At 42.5% G+C, this 17304-nt stretch overlaps 1 long non-coding RNA gene across 1 annotated transcript in view; it reads right to left on the bottom strand.

Annotated features, from left to right (window-relative positions):
- The window catches only part of LOC128312574 (uncharacterized), a 196667-nt gene extending 183504 nt beyond the window's left edge, over positions 1 to 13163 (bottom strand). Inside the window, exons 1-2 of the long non-coding RNA XR_008292047.1 lie at positions 12511 to 13163; positions 11133 to 11244 (exon numbers count right to left, since the gene is read on the bottom strand). This is a non-coding gene — a long non-coding RNA (uncharacterized LOC128312574). The remainder of the gene's footprint in view (positions 1 to 11132; positions 11245 to 12510) is intronic.
- Positions 13164 to 17304: the final 4141 nt, after the last annotated feature.

Here is a 17304-nt window from a genome sequence, read left to right as displayed (position 1 = left end):
GAAGGAAATGAATCTGTATTTCTATAGAACACCAAACCCGGCATGGAGGAAAGATCCAGCAGCCACGGAGGAATCCAACTCAAGGCAGTCAGCTAAAACCAGGGTCTCAGACATGTTCTTTTTGTCTGCACTTCATTCGTGAGGAAAGTACAAGAAGTAATAAGGATACAAAACACTGCTGCACAAGTCAGAGTTTGTGTTAAAGCTGAATGAGATTGAGTGGCCACAGTAGCACAGGAATAGGGCAGAAGTGGGGAGTGTTGACTGTTCAGTACCTTTGGATTAAAAATAAGTAAATAAAACCTTTGGTTAAAAATAAACAGAATTCTCTGCCTTGAGATTCTAAAATGAAAGGCAACTCAGGTAGAATTTTTTTCTCTTTATAGGTCTCTACCTGACCTATAAAGAGTCAGGTGGACTCTTTATAACACAAAGATAAAATTATCCGTAAGAGAAAGAAAGAGAAGGAAAACAGAATCTTGAAAATAATAGTAAGCTCAGAAAGAAAATAAAAGCAAAAACAAAGATAAATTTAAGAAAATTCTCACGGCTTTCATAACAGAGTCACAGAAGCCATGGACCACGGGAGTTAATGGCAAGATGTTATCCAAACCTGAAATTAAGAATAAAACTAAAAGAAAGGTAGAATAATGAATGAGATAAGCCACTTGCAGGAAGAGCTCACTCTAATTGACAACCTGTACACGAAATTGCTGACTTGTGTCCTCCCTTCCTCTCTCTCTCTCTTTCCTTTCCTTGCTTTCATGAACTCAGTGATTTCAATAGCAGCGGCCCAGACAATTGTCAAGGGAATATCTCTGATACATGCAGGTACTTTTAGACCATTCCTACTCTCTATCGACATGTGAGGAATCAATCCTTGCTTGAAGGTGATTGCATGTCCGGGATGCAATCTCACATAACAGAAGCTTAAACCTAACGGACTCTACGCATCTGGAGAACTGAGTGCAGTAATAGAAAGTGGTGACTGGTCAGCCAAGAACCTAAAACTTATGACCTTAGATACCAAGTGGTTTGCAATACAGTCCTGTCACCATTCCTTGCTCAGATCCAATCATTCTACCTCCTTCATTCATTTATGGCTCTCTTCCGAGCTCCTTACTGTTTGTGTTCAAAACCCAACGAATTCTCTCTGAAATGTATTCTATGACCCGACATATGTAGAAGCGTCACTGCACTCAGCAGACCAGGACGAAAGTCCCGATTCTGCTTAATGACCGGCTCTGTGGTCTGATGGCAAATCTCTTAGCTTCGCTTAAGGTTGTGAGGAACAAGAGAAAGGGTGTGTGTGAAAATATTCTGCAAACCGTAAAGCGCTATCCAGATGTAACTTTCTGAGTTGAACATCTACTGCTCTGAGGGGTTTTCTGAGTGTGTGTGTATGTGCCTTTCACAGATGAGCAGCTGAGTAACACGTTCCTGTGATGTGAACAAGCCCCACACACTTAACGCTGGAGTTCCGCAGACCTGAGTCAGGCTAGGTGTGGTTGTGTGGCTGCTACAACAATGTACTCTTGTGCCCATTTCTAAAAGGAACCTAGCTGCAACCCAAGTTAGCCTTCTCCAAAAACACCTCTGCACTGAGAGCTGACACAAGTCACACAGACTCTCTGTCATGAAAGGCACACGGAGCATAGGCTTTGCCTAAGTCATAATTTTCAGGGTTGTTTTTTCCCTTCTCTGCAGCTGTTGAACAGAGTGGTTCTGATTAAGTCATACCATATTGTGAGAAACGTCGCTTCACAAGGGTGCTACATTCTGTATTTCCCAGCACTTTGATCCCTGCTCACTGGCCCCTTTGATCTCTGAACAGGATGTACCAGGTTGACTAATCAATGCTTCCCCTCATTTTTACTTCTTTGTCTGTTCACTGTTTATATTTAAATCATTGACTAGAATAGGTGAATATGCATGACCTGTGTCTTCACCCATTTGGTGTGTACGTCTTCAAAAGACAGAAGGAAGAAAAAGGCCTTCCAATTTTCAGCTAGGTTCTTGGTGAAGTCAGCGTTAGCCAGGAGTGCAGAAACGGTGCGCCCTTCTTCCTCTTTGAAAATGTGGGTCACTTTCCAGAGAGTATAGGAGGACAGCGCAATGGAAGAAGCAGACCCAGCTACCCCACCCCAAACCTGTATAAACCAGAGCACAAGTCCCTGTAATCTCAGGTGAGCATGGTGAGGGATGGGTCTGCAGCAGGTCTGGTGATGAAACTATGACACAGGATACCTCTTATAAACACGAATGTGTCCCCTCTCAAGAGGCAGTTGTCCTCGGGCAGGTAAGAAGCCTACCACTGAGAAGAAAACAAAGAAGATACAAAAGAAAGAAAGAGACAGAGAAAGAAAAAAAGAAAGAAAGAGGAAGGAAGGAAGGAAGGAAGGAAGGAAGGAAGGAAGGAAGGAAGGAAGGGGAGAGGAGAGGAGGGACGAACAACCGAAACCACTAAATACTAGTGTCGAACGCAGGCGCACCGGAAAGGACCATCGAAGTGTAGAAAGGGAAGAGAGCCCTTGAGGGGCCGGGTCATCAGGAGAAGACGCCTCACGGGAAGTAGGTTTCGTCGGGTGGGACAGGTTCCAGACACTGGGAACTGTGTGCAGAGTTTCAGAGCTGAAAGTGCCTAAGGGCAGGTCTCGGGCCCGGTTGACCAGAGCAAGCCAAGAGTTGGGAAATGACTGGTGCCAACTGCCGAGCAGGTGCTCCTGGAAAGTGAATCATCCACACAGGTAGCAGGACCCGTTTGGGCCCTGAACCCTCATTTTAAACTAGTCGTGGAAAAATAAGCAAGTCCCTCTACCCACTGGGAACTGCAACTTTATCTCTAAGGATGGAATGGTTATCACACACCTCCCCAAATTCTATGTAGTAAGTAAAAGAACATGTGTCCTCCCTTCCTCTCTCTCTCTCTTTCCTTTCCTTGCTTTCATGAACTCAGTGATTTCAATAGCAGCGGCCCAGACAATTGTCAAGGGAATATCTCTGATACATGCAGGTACTTTTAGACCATTCCTACTCTCTATCGACATGTGAGGAATCAATCCTTGCTTGAAGGTGATATATCTGTTGCTACCATCACCCCCCATCCCGCATCCTTCAATTTTTGAAGAAAAGGAGCACGGAGAGCAGCCGTATTGAATTATACATGCAATATCCTGTTTTCCATATTACCTGTACCAATGGCTCATCAAATCAGACATGACAGAGGGCGGATTATCGGACCTTTCCCCTTGATTTAGCATAGCCACTTCCAAGGTGGCCTGACACCCTTTACCAAAGAAAAAAGAAAGAAAAAATTCCAAACTCCACAATTCCATATGAAGAATAATAGCAAAAACTACTTAAATTGTCCCATTTCATACAAACAAAATCATACGTTGTTGGATCTTGGAAGAGGAATTCAAGATGACCCTTGGAACTTCACACAGTCAACTGAATCAATCTGCAGACTAGGTGGTGTGATTTGCCCACAACTCCATAGCTAATTAATTCCCGGGCTTTCCACCCTGTGCTCTTTTCTCTGAATCAAGTCTTCCTCATTTATTAAACAAAGGAGTTGTATCCCTGAGGGTTTATCCAGCCTTACAACCTATGGTCTCCTTCTTTGTAAACCTTAGAAAGACCAAAGCCTATGAAACAGATGGCGTCAGTCTAACTTCTGTTCGTAAAGGACCACACCAGACTGGTGCGCTGTGGTTCACATGTTAAGTGCTAAGTGGCAGAACAAGTTAATGCCCTGTTGTTTGCCTTTGGAGGTAAAAATAGACCTGCAGCTCTCAGCCAAGTTCCTGTGGAGATTTGTCCACATCCCCAAAATACCACACATATTTGGCAAGAGTGACAGATTATGTCCAAGCAAGGCCCAGATCTTGAATAGCAAGAGTATTTCGAGTAAAGAACAACACGCAACGGCAAAGCTCTCATTCCTACGTAGGCCACTTATCTCCTGGAATTGCTGTCATATTCGCTTCCTCTTCCCTCTTCCTGGCTTTCCCTGCCCTGAGTTCCAAAGTCTCCAAGAATGAACTTTCACCTTAAGTTATCCTCGAGACAGAATATTCATCACAAGTCAACAATTCATCTACCCACTGTTTTTTCTTCTTTCTCCCTTTCCATATTTTGGAGATTTTCTCCTGAGATGACCAATCCATTAATGGCAGTATCTTCCCTCCACCCTTCCTTCCATTCTTTCTTTCCTTCTCTCTCTCTCCCTCCCCACGTAAGTGCGTGTGTGGGTGTGTGCATGCCTGTGGACATCTCTTTGGGCTGAGTGGACTGTCCCGATAGGTATTCGTGGTTAGCACACACACAAATCCAGAGAAATAACTTGTACGGAAAGAAACACGTGTGCCTGGGGCCGCCATTTCGTCTTGTTGCACTTATTTTTAGCTCTGGCCGCTGCATCTGCCCGATAAGCAATGAATGCCTTGCCCAACCCTCCTCGGCTGGTCTGGCTTCAGCTCTCCCAACTCACGGCTCCTTCCCCAACTTGTTATTCCAGCCACGCTCTGTGCCTGTCCTGTGCCGGATCTGTGTTCTTCAAGAACGTTTACTGTGCTCTGCATTCGTGATTCTCTGGGTGTGTTCCAACAAGCAGTCCCTGCAAGGAATGCTTGTCGGAGGACGAGAGGGTTTGGCGGTCAAATAAGCTTGAAATCAAATGTAGGAGCTGAACCCAATCTGACTCCAGAGTCAAAACAGCTGTCAGAGAGATTCTTGCCACAACTGGGGAGATTTTAGTACACGCTGGGTGTTAGATCACATCAGGAATCATTGTTATGTTTTTCAGGTATGATCATCGTAACACAGCGATAGACAAAATGCCCTTGTTCCTCAGGGACACGTGCCATGTGTAAAGGTGAAGTATCTCGAGTGTCATGATGCCTGAAATTTGCTCTCAAGTGGTTTCAACAACAGTAAATAAATTTATCCTTTTAATCTAAAATTAGCATATTTACATAAACCATATATGGTTCAGGAAAAAATGCTTGTTATATATTTATATATAAGGTGTAAACATGTGTTATAGATATCATAGGTATAACATTTATACATTATCTATATAGAAGTTTCCACATCAATATTAGTATAAAATATATGTACTAAAATGTTTGTCATATGTAAATCAATACATATATTATATAGTATATATATATTTATGTATAGTACACATGTTATTACCTTAGATATATGTTTATATTATATATAACAAACGTATGAATATCTAAATATATAGTTTTTTTAACCAGACCATCTGTCTGCACAAATATATCAGTAAATATAGAATGCAAACACATACAAAACATCATCATGCAGATTATGCAAATGTGTTATTTTCTGATATGTGTTTACTTATTTTTTGCTCAACCATTTGAAAGCAGGTTGCATGCTGGGTTCTGACCAGCCCCGGGCACACAGTAGTCAGGTGCTGGGACCCAGTGTGGATAAGCACGAGGAAGGGCATGGAGCTAGTTCACAGGAGGGAACCTCTTCACGGGTAACTGAGTTGACTTGCAAAGAAAGAAAATGCCCTTTTATGCATTAGACTTCTTGACGCAGGGAAGAAGGACTCATTTGTGAGAGGTGGGGGAGGGGCGTCCCACTTGTAGCCCAGTGTGAGGGCTTCCAGACTTCCACAGGAAGAACCTCGCTTCTTACCGCACCCCTTAAACTACTGCCTACAGGGAATGCACTACTAATTGCAGAGTGGTAAGGGTTGGGATGCATGATGAAAAGGTTTGTTTTTGGAAAGAAACTTCCTTATTTCACTTAGGTTCTTGTGAAAGATGTTTCTGATGCGGGCCGAGGAGCCAGACAAAGGCTTTAAGCATCTAGTCCAAAAAGCAGAGTTCGAACAGTAGATAGTCACTCTAAAGACATGCACACAAATTAAAGTGACCCTGTAATGTGACTGATAAGTAAGGCACTGCTATTCCGTTTTACCTCTTTTTTTGTTTTTCCTTAGGAGAAAGAGGGTGAGCCCGTATTTGTTTCTGGAAGGGAGAGGGCTCTGAGGTTCCTCTTTGAAGCCTTAGGCAAATTCTATGACTTAGGTAACTACCTCTGTATCGCCTAACAATACCAATTTAGCTCAGAGAGTCTCTGTGAATTATAAATTACTTATAAAAGTAATTATAAACTACTTTGTCAATACAAAGTGCTATATAAATGCTTAATAACAGTCCTGTGAGCCACATGGCACCCCCTAATGGGAGCTTATTAAGGAGTTCCTGTTTAGCTGGGATTAATTCTAATTTTTTGCCCCTGAAATGAAGCAAGGCGCTATGCCTGAGAAAACAGCAAGCACAGTCCTAGAATATTTTCATAGTTCAGGAAACATGAGATCCGGGATTCTGCTCCATCCGTCCTCGCGATCTCTGCTCTTTCTAAAACAAAACTGAAACAAACCAGTCTCAGGAGAAAGATGATTGGAAGGCTGAGCACAGGATTTCCTTGAAATTTCTTAGAGCCAGAGAAAGGAGGAATGTTCAGTGGGACAGAACAAAGTCCCCTACGAAGGTGGCACAGAGAAAAGGACCTACACGCCAATACACACATGTGTAAATTCTCCATTCATGCAGTGGGTTTCAAGAAATGCAGGCGGTCCCTTTGTAAGTTACAGGACTTAATCCTCACGTCTACTTTTTGAGAGAGATGTTATGTTTCCCAAATTATAGATGAGAAAACTGAGGCTCTGAGTAGACAAGTAATTTACTCAAGTTCGCATGGCTGGTACATGGCAGAGCTCGGACTTGATTACAGGTATTTTCTCTGCACAGAATTTCCTTGGATGAGAACATAAATTAAAAAGTAAACCAAATGTACAAACTAAAGACTCTTCCTCTGGGCATGTTCATAATGAAATCTTCGTATCCTTACCTTTCCAAATAAATCTCTGTGGGTACACGGTAAATATGTCTTGCTGAATGTGATACTGTGACTAAGTATACTTGCTCATTTAGTGGGAACTCCATTGTTAGTTATTTAAATGTTTACATTTCTTTCTTCAAAGTAAAATTCCATAGGATTTTGAAACATTGAGCTTTATATTGACCAGATGTATACTATTTTGCATCTCATAATAATGGCCGTCTTCTAAGAAATTAGAGTGGAGAGAAAATACAGTATTTACTCCCTAGAAATGTCCACAACTCAGAGAAAAGGGAACTCTCAAGTACTGTTAGTGGGAATGCACACTGGTACAGCCACTATGGCAAACAATATGAAGGGTCCACAGAAAGTTAAAAACAGAACTGCCATACGGTCCCACAATTCTACTTCTAGGTATTTATGCGAAGAAAACAAAGGCACTAATTCGAAAAGACGTATATGTCCCTATGTTCACTGCTTTACGATAGCTAAGATACAGCAAGAAATTAACTGTCCATCACTAGATGAAGGAAGAAAGAAGACGTGGCATATATAATATATATAATAGAATATTGCTTAGCTATAAAGAAGAATGAGATCTTATTATCTGTGACAACATGGGTGAACCTAGGAGGTATCAGGTTACACAAAATACATCAAAGACAGATACCATATTATTTACATGTAGAATCTAAAAAACAAAACATATGAACACACAGAACAAAGCAAAATCAGATTCATAAATACAAAAAACAAACTGATGGGTTACCAGACAGGAAGGGGGTAGAGGGTCAGGGGAAGCAGGTGAAGGGGATTAAGAGGTATAATCTTCCGGCTATCAAATCAATAAGACACGGGGATGTAACATACAGCATAGGGAATATAATCAGTAATAACGTTAACGTTGTATGGTGACAGATGGTAACTAGACTCATTGTGGTAACCATTTCATAAGATATATAAATATGGAGTCACTATATTATATACCTGCAACGAATACGATATTGTATGCCAATTATTTGTCAATTTTAAAAAACTACAACAGAGATGTCCATGATCTGAAAGATGTATCAGACAAGCTTAAAAATGTCAGGCTCTGTGTCTAAAAGATGTCAGTTAACCAGCTGAGGAAACCTATCTTACAGAGGGTATCACTAAAACACCAGCCAAAGAAATGCTCCCATTTGCTGGCAGAGATTGCATTAAGGTATGTAATATAATGGCAGAAAAGACATAACTTCCCTATTTTCATTTTTTTCTCTCTTCTCCATTCCAAAGGTGAGCCGTTAAAGTGAAAAGGAGGAGGAGGAAATTGAAAGCTGAGATGCGAAGAAAGCATAAAGCCCCAGAAAGTGAGCTTCATTTTATGGATTCGGATGGATCACATGAAGATGCTGGGAGATTTTAGACACAAGGCAAACTTGGAGAAGTGTAGAAGACCAGGGTAGATGTCACATTTTTAAGAAGCGGTATGTTCCAGAAACTGCACAATAATGGATTTACACAATTCTCAGGAAAAGAAAAAAACCTGAAACAGCTATTTAAGCTGATGGTTTGCAGGGCCTCACTAGGAGCAAGCACAGGTTTATAAAAAACACGTTATAGAGGGCAGTGTTTTTTCAATAGTAGCATTCATGACTATCAATAGATCGGTAAATTCAGGAAATGGTGTCAATCTGGTGAGCCTTGTTTCAGCAACACGGTAGTCCAAGTCTAACACTGTTTCTCTGGAATGCTGAAGACCTCGCAGGACTGAGGGAGCCGAGTACACAGTTTCGTGGCCCCACGCTCACAGTCTCTGGGTAGGCACACAGGTGCAGGAGGAAGTACCATGTGCGGGAGCCAGGGGTGCAGGCTCACTCAAAGAAGAGCCGCCCTTTCCTCCAGACATTTCACTGCCATCTGCGGGGACACAGGACAACCGTGCAAATCTATAACGACCATGACAGAAAGGGCGCCCCCTAGAGGTGTGTGGAGCCCAATCTACACAACCGGAAGCCGAGCCCTGGTGTGAACCTTGGGTCTGAAAGCCCCGGAGACGGAATGCCAGATACCCTCTATCTACCACAGTCCTTCCAGCTATTTTCTAAATGAAAAAACATTCATTTCTTTGGCTCAGTGGACTCCTGGCTTCATTTCTGACCCTTTTTAATACGTGTATATTTATTTAGAAGTAGAAATGATATGATGCACTGTATACAACACCAAAATTTTAAAACAATGAGAGAAGAAATATAAACGTAAGTTCTAGTTATTTTCTTCCCACACTCTACTCTGAAGACTACTGATTTAGATCCTAATGGCAGGAAGAGGGTAATCCTTGTTCTTTCTCAGAAAAAGGAAGGTTGCTTTTTTTTTTAACTGTGACCCTTTCTGTGTGCGTGTGCACGCATGCACAGGCGCACAAACACCCAAGTGAGAACATATGGGTGACGTGAACGTTCAGGTGGCGTAACGGATGCTTTTCTCGGAATACGTTCCCAGCCAGTCCACAGGGACTTCCCAAACGGGAAATCACATTGGTAAACTATGGGGCTGACTGTTCAGTTATCCACACTCAATTTTCCAAGGATGGTCTGCTCTCAAACCCTCCTCCGGAGGTTCACAAGCTACCCCAGGCCCCGAGCTAGCTACATCATTAGTCTCAGACGTGATTCCTACTCTGGAGGGCCACAGACCAGGACCTGCTATTTCCTTTCTTTTCTTTTTTTTTTTTTCCTCCAGGTTTATTTTTATCTATTTATTTATTTATTTTTGAAAGACAGAGCAAGCATGCATAGGGGAGGGGCAGACAGAGAGAGAGAATTCGAAGCAGGCTCTGCACTGACAGCAGCAAGCCCAATGTGGGGCTTGAACTCACAAACCGTGAGATCATGAGCCGAACCAAAGTCGGATGCTCAATGACAGCCACCCAGGCGCCCCAGGACCTATTTCTAAGCCAGTTCTCCTCTTCTGTGCTGCTGTGGATGCTTGAAAAGTGCCCTGCAGACACAGAAGACTCTGGTTCTCTGTCACTTACAGGGAGGGCAGGACAAGGAGCCCTCTGGTTCAGTCCACTCTCTCAAGCGTGGTATGAAAAGCGAGCCATATTTACTGTCGCTCTCCAAATCACTGGGTATGCAGAAGGGTGAAATTTTTATATTTTGTCCCTGGTTTTTTGTGTTCTTTTTTGTTCTGAATAATGGCATAGGGAACATGTGTACTATGGAGTCAGACAGCCTAGGACTGAATCCCTCCTCTGTCATTTAACAAGAAGTGTTAACTATAACGTTTAGGTTAAATTCCTGCAGCTTCACTTTCCTTTATCTGTAAAATGAGGAATGTTTATACTGCCAAACACACCCCTGGGGTTGTCCTGGAGGCTCTTCCTACAACGCCCGGGACCATGGTTCAGTTCAATAAACGCTAGCCCTTCCTCTTGGCAGAGTTCTGGGACCATAGTTATTTGGGTCTCTTATCCAAAAACCTTGGGGCCAGATGTTTTCACGGTTTCCGTATTTTCAGATGAACTCTGTGAACTTTGGAAACGTAGAGAAAGAGACAGTGAAACTACACGGCTCTCTGTTTACAATTTTACTCAAAATCGAAACAGGATTTAAAAAAAAAAAAAACCATCTACTCTCTTTCCAATTTGCTCACAGCACCCTTAAACCCGTTCTGGCACCTCTGTTTTCAGCTGAGTTTTATTACTTGCCTGATAAGAGTCATCTGGGTTACTCATTAAAAACACAGATTTCAAGGCTTAAGAGAGCTTGTAATTCAGTAGATTAAACCCACGCTCCTGGACAGTGCCTGTCACAGATTACATCCGGGAGATCCCGCATTACTAGACAGCCCAGCACCGGCTCACCTGTGGACACACCTGCCAACCCACCTGCTGGCCCTTAACACGGAGTCTGGAGTCTCCCGATATGTGGCTCCACCAGGACCCCACCACCGGGACAAGACACTGGCCTCCTCCGTCCCCAGCCCTCGCTTCGACGCAATCTGGCCAAGCCTGAGTGGTGACTCCCTCCTGTTGTACCTGAATCTGTTTTGCCAGAATTCCTACTTTGCTCTGCCGTATCTAGGCCTCACTCCCTCCACTGATGATTTGTTACTGGTAGGTTCCCGCACATCCTCCTTCCTCTCTGGCCAATCCCATCCCATCCTTCTCAGGGATAAACCAAAGACACAGGATTCTCAAAGATCGACAGTTTTCAAAGCTGTTAGAAGAGATGCCCCTGGAGAGGGTGACTACCAACCTGGAGGAAACTTTAGCACTCGCCCCTTTCTGAACATAGATGAAAATGAGCAATCAAGGCTTTTTCCACATGCGGATGGCACAGGTCGTAGGCACGGAATGAGTAACGGCACCTGAGAACAGAGTTCAAAATGCTCTCTCAGGCTGGAATGCTGCAAAATGTCCACGAGAGAACACCTGTCAGGGTGACTAGAAACCTCTGCAGTAACGAGGGAAGAACAGGTAAAGGAGACCAGCTGGACACTAACTCATTTATGCACTCAAATAGTTAATGGGCATCTACCAGAAGCCAGAAAGACCTCAGATTACCTTACCAACCAGAGGAGAAATACTTCTCCAGACCATGATTCCAGCAGAAACATCCCACCGAAAAATATATACACACGCAGGCATACATATTTTCTTATGTATTACATAGGAGTGTAGCTGCCAAAACTGTATCACATTTTAAAAACAATTTTTGCGACATAATTTCAGACCCAGAGAAGAATGTAGAGGATTCCCAAATGCACTTTACTCAGATTCACAAATCTTTAACATTTTTAATATTTTTGCTGTACGTATTCTTTCTCTCCATACATGCACGTTATATATACATTACATATAGTGTAAAATATATGTATTCTATATTCTAATTTATATCCTATACAGGCCACTATGCATATGTTACATGTTATATATCTATTTAAATTATATAGAAATGGTTGTATCTCTGTAGTATATAGAGCTATATAACGCATGTATATGATTTTTTGATTCACGATAATACGTTGTATGTTTCCTCATTTCCTAATACTTCAGTGTGTATTCTCTAAGAAAATGATTTTCTTATTTGTAATGAGTGCCCAGCTATTAACTCCAAAGCAAGTTACTGCATGAATGCAGTAACTTTTAAAATCGAACGGTTCTGGGGTGCCTGGGTGGCTCAGTCGGTTGAGCATCCGACTTCAGCTCACGTCACGATCTCACGGTCCGTGAGTTCGAGCCCCGCGTCAGGCTCTGGGCTGATGGCTCGGAGCCTGGAGCCTGCTTCCGATTCTGTGTCTCCCTCTCTCTCTGCCCCTCCCCCATTCATGCTCTGTCTCTGTCTCAAAAATAAACATTAAAAAAATTTAAAATAAATAAATAAATAAAATAAATAAAATCGAACCGTTCATACATTGCCCAGTTTTATCAGTTTTTCCAATAATGCACAGTAACCCCCTCTTATGGGGGGGGGGGGCACGTTCCAAGACCCCAGGGGAGGCCTGAAACCTGGAACGGCGCCCACCCCCGCATACCTGGTTCTCTCCTGTGCATACGCGCCCAGGATGAAGTTCGATTTATAAGTGAGGCACCCTACAAGAGTAACAGCAACAGCCCATGATAAGACAGACTACCTGGAACGACAGAACGTAATGAGCCTACGGGAAGGTGCCCGCTCACCCTTCTCGCTACAGCCTCGGGAGAGCAGAAAATGCGCGCCTGGGTGCCGAAAGTGTGGACTGCGCAGGCGCGGGCGTGCAGCCCTAGCTCAGGCTCGCACCGCCTCTGACCCGCGGGCCGGGGAGGATCATCTGCTTCCGGTCCGAGGGGCCAAGGTAACTGACAGGGCGGAAGCGGAACTGCAGACCACGGGAGATCATGCCCTACAGGAGCCTCGCCCTACGCTCCAGCTGAGGCTTGTATGTGACGTTTAGTTGTCCTGACCTCTTGTTTCCTTTAATCAGATGGGGTTGCTACGCTTTATTTCTTCTTCCCCACCCCCCCTTTTTTTTAATTTATGACATTGGCATTTTTGAAGAACACAGACCAGTCATTTTATATTTCCTTCCCTTGGGGTGTGTCTGATGTTTTCTCCCGATAAGATTCAGTTTATGTATCCCTGCAGGACAAATCATAGGTGACAATTCCCCGGTTACCACAGTTGGAGGGTACGAGGCCCATCACCTCCTGGATGGTGGTATTCATTTCTGTCACCTAGTTACAGTGTGGTTCTGTTTCTCCACTGTATAGTTATTAATTTCCCCCTTTGCAACTACTCATTAGTCTCTGCAGGGGGAAATGTGGTGACCATAGTATATGTCCTGCTTCTCATCAATCTTTTTCTCTGTAGATTTAATATCCATTGATGATTCGTGCCTAAGAGAATCTACACTTAAAGGAAAATGGCAGTTTTTAACCACTACACCTTCGACAAATCGGTTAATGTTTTACAAAAAAATAAAAGCTTGTCTTCCCCCTGTTTTTCTTTTTTTAATTTTTTTTAATGTTTATTCATTTTTGGGAGATAGAGTGTGAGCAGGGGAGGAGCAGAGAGAGAGGGAGACACAGAATCCAAAGCAGGCTCCAGGCTCCGAGCTATCAGCACAGAGCCCCACACAGGGCTTGAACTCACAGACCTCAAGATCACGACCTGAGCTGAAGTCTGACACCTAACTGACTGAACCACCCAGGTGCCCGTCCCTATTTTTCTAATTATCTATCGAGCTATTTATTTATAGACCTAGGAATTTCCATTATTTTCCAATGAGTTATAAGTCCTTTTTTTTCAAATGTTTATTTATTTTGAGAGAGACAAAAAGAGCAGGCGAGGGGTAGAGAGAAAGAAAGAACCCCAGGAAGTCTCTGTTTGAGCCTGACGTGATGCTTGAACTCAGGAACCACGAGATCATGGCCTGAGAATCCAGAGTTGGATGCTTAACCGACTGAGCCACCCAGGTGGCCTGAGTTATAACTTCTTATCGTCTTTAATAATCTCTATACGCAACCTGGAGCTCAAACTCACAACCCTGAGATCAAGAGTCACTCACTTTTTAAATTGAGACAGCCAGGTATCCCGTCTTTGTTTATTCTTTTTTTTTTAATTCTTTTTTAATGTTTATTTATTATTGAGAAACAGAGAGAGACAGAGCATGAACATGGGAGAGGCAGAGAGAGAAGGGGAGACACAGAATCTGAAGCAGGCTCCAGGCTCCGAGCTATCGGCAGAGAGCCCGATGTGGGGCTTGAACTCACAAACTGCGAGATCATGACCTGAGTCAAAGTCGGACGCTCAACCAACTGAGCCACCCAGGGGCCCCTGTCTTTGTCTATTCTTAATGGCAAGTGTTCCGTATATTTTTCTTTAACCTTAAATAAGTAATGATAATCACATTGTACATTTGCAGAACTTTCCATGTGTTCGCAGTATTTCCATATAACTAATTAGAGCCTCTAAAAAAGATGTAAAATCCATGAGGAAAAGGGTTTAAATTCATATAAATGCCTCAGGGCAAACAACTGTTAGGTCCTAAGTTAGGAACAAATTTCTTAAAATTGAGGACTGATTTCCTTTTGACTGGTCACAAGACATAGAAATAAAGAAATGCCTCTTAGTCTCCCAAGAGTGTAGGGGCATTCAAAACCCTTTTTCTGAAAATGAATATTTCTATTTGCTTTAATAATTTTTGTAAAGCTCTCCATATATGCAAATAAAAATAAATGTTTACATGTGTCTGAGTCAAAAATTATCTCTCTATCGCATTGTTCCAAAATTTTAATTATTTGAATTAAAAATACATGATAATGTATTGTACATTTGGAAGTTACTAAGGATAAATCTTAGAAGTTCTCTTCACAAGAAAAAATCCTCATAACTATGTACGGTGGTGGATGTTAACTAGACATTGTGGTGATCATTTCATAGTATATAGAGGTGTGCGACCATTGTACTTCTGAAAACTAAAATGTTTCATGTCAATTATATTTCAAAAAATAAAAATATATGAGCTTTTAGCCTATAAACATGAATACAGAAGTTGTTTTATTTCTTCATAAGAATCAACAGAGTAGTTCTAAGGAATAAAGCACGTCATATTATTTACCTTAAAGACTTTGAGCAAATCACCATTTCAGTTACATGATGGCTAATGAACTCTGGACCATCTTTGTTTTTAAAACGACTTTAGCTTCTTTGGGAAAAACATAAAATATCTCTCTTCCAAATAGTGTACTTATGGTGTCTTCTAAACATTTGCACATGTTAGATTTAAATGTTACCAAATCAGAGTGTTGAATCAGGGCTTTAGATACATAATTTACAGGCAACTTTCTGGAAACATACTTGCTGGGTTAACACCCAACCCTGTAGCCTGACGATAAATAGTCATGACACCTTGAATCAGGCTACGAACCAGGCATTGTCAGGCGTCAGTTGCACAAAAGAAAAAGAAAAAAGAAGAACTTCTCATTGGAGGTTTCCCCTAGAGGAAAAAAAAAAAAATGAAAATAAATAATAATTTGCAGACAACTAGAAGTGAATCACTATAAGGAATTTCATTTTTTAAGTGTTTATTTTTGAGAGAGAGCACCAAAAAGGGAGGGGCAGATAAAGGAGAAGAGAGGATCTGAAGGGACTCCACGCTCTCAGCAAAGAGCCTGAAACCGAGCTCAAACTCAGGAACTGAACCGTGAGATCATGACCTGAGCCCAAGTCAGACGCTCAACCGACTGAGCCACCGAGGTGACCCACTAAAAGGATTTTGAAAGGGAACCTGCTAATTGTCATAAAATTATAAAAGTTGCCCAAAAAGTTATAAAAGTAATAGGAGTGCATATATCAAAAAGGATAATTGCATGGACATAGACAACAACTGATCCATACCTACATGTCCGCAAGACAGGAGAAATTTCCAGGAAGGCCAAGCCCAGGAAGAGCACTACTGTCTGGGTTATAATTCATAGAGTCAACGTGACTGAGGGACAGGAAGTGGATAGTAAAGAAACTGGCGCTTGGGTAGAGTTAACAGGGTACCGCACGGTGTGGCACATTGCGCGTCAGTGAGCGTCAAGGCCGTCCTTTGAAAGGCAGGTCCTTCCCGCGCTGAGCCAAGAATCCAGCCCAGTTCATTCACCCACCGAAGAAAACCTACTTTAATTTTTTTTTCCCCCACCATCTCCACTTTCCAGTTGCTCACAAAGATTCTGACTGCAGTCACTGCACACGAAACATCCCCGGTGTCAGAGACGATAGCGTTGCAAACCAAAGGATTATGACCTCTTTCCGCAGGCTTCCTGCTGGATGGAAGCAGGAAGGAGAGATGGATTACATGGAGAGAAGGCCTCGTTTGAAAACATTAATCTTCGGTAATTAGTAACTGAGGAAGGAAATGCAACCAATACATGAAAGTTAAATTCGCTTCTGCGAAAACAACCGATTGCTAAAGATGATGGGATCTGACAATGTACCGTCTGAAATAAAACAACGAAAAATGTGAAACCGGAAATTCGAACAGTTGTCCCGTCAACCTCGTATGAAACAATCTGCATCAGGAGGGCTGTGAGGGGGCCCTTCAGACAACAGATGTGTGTGTTGTGTGTACGAGGGTTTGTTTCTCAGTCAAAACACTTCATAAAATTAGTAAGGAGAGAAAAGTAATGGTAGCTGGGCCCAGGTGATTGCTCCTTTTAAATGTTTCCCATAAACTTCCTTTCCTTGTTCCCAGTGCTCTTTTCGAAATATATCTCCACACATCACAAAAGGCCCGCGTATTTCTCTCAGATTTCATTTCTGTCCGTTTCGTAAGCGTACCTTCTGTGTCCAACTGAACCTGTTACAAAAAGAAGACTGAATGCTGAACACCACATTATTAAAAGAGCATTAAACAATACACCCTTGAAAAGCAGTCCCTTCAAAATGTGAAAACGTAGGTACCCAGGAAGATAAAACCATTGGCTGCTAAATTTGCATTTTAAAAAGCCAAATTCAAAATGTGTCAGATTTAACAAACTCACTGCCAGGGGACCCATTTCGGAGATAAAAGATAAAAGGCCGCAATCCACTTTACCCCCAGCAGCTCAATGAAAGTCCTATGATTCCTATTGCTTCATCAGGTAACTACAAAGTCGTTTCCTTCCAGTGAATTTCTTTCTCCACCCGCCCCCCCCCCCCCCCACCGTGGACTCTAAAACTATCTGACTATGGAATGGAGTGAGGAAAAACCAGTTCGAGAAAGAACTTACTTATGCTGCCATCTACTATGTGGAGTAAGGCCCAAATTCAAACATCCATAAAGGGAGCCTTTGGGAGAGCCCTGGGGAATTTGCCTCTTCTTCTGACTCCGAGTTCTTTGCCAAATTCTCCCTTCTCATTATCTGTTTCAATTTACAAGCCGATTATCCGAGTGCTTCAAATTTATTTGTGTCTGGGTGTG

Source organism: Acinonyx jubatus, chromosome D2, assembly GCF_027475565.1.
Source record: "Acinonyx jubatus isolate Ajub_Pintada_27869175 chromosome D2, VMU_Ajub_asm_v1.0, whole genome shotgun sequence".
Taxonomy (NCBI): Eukaryota; Metazoa; Chordata; class Mammalia; order Carnivora; family Felidae; genus Acinonyx; species Acinonyx jubatus.
Note: the sequence above shows the minus strand (reverse complement) of the source record. Positions and strands in the feature narration are given on the sequence as shown.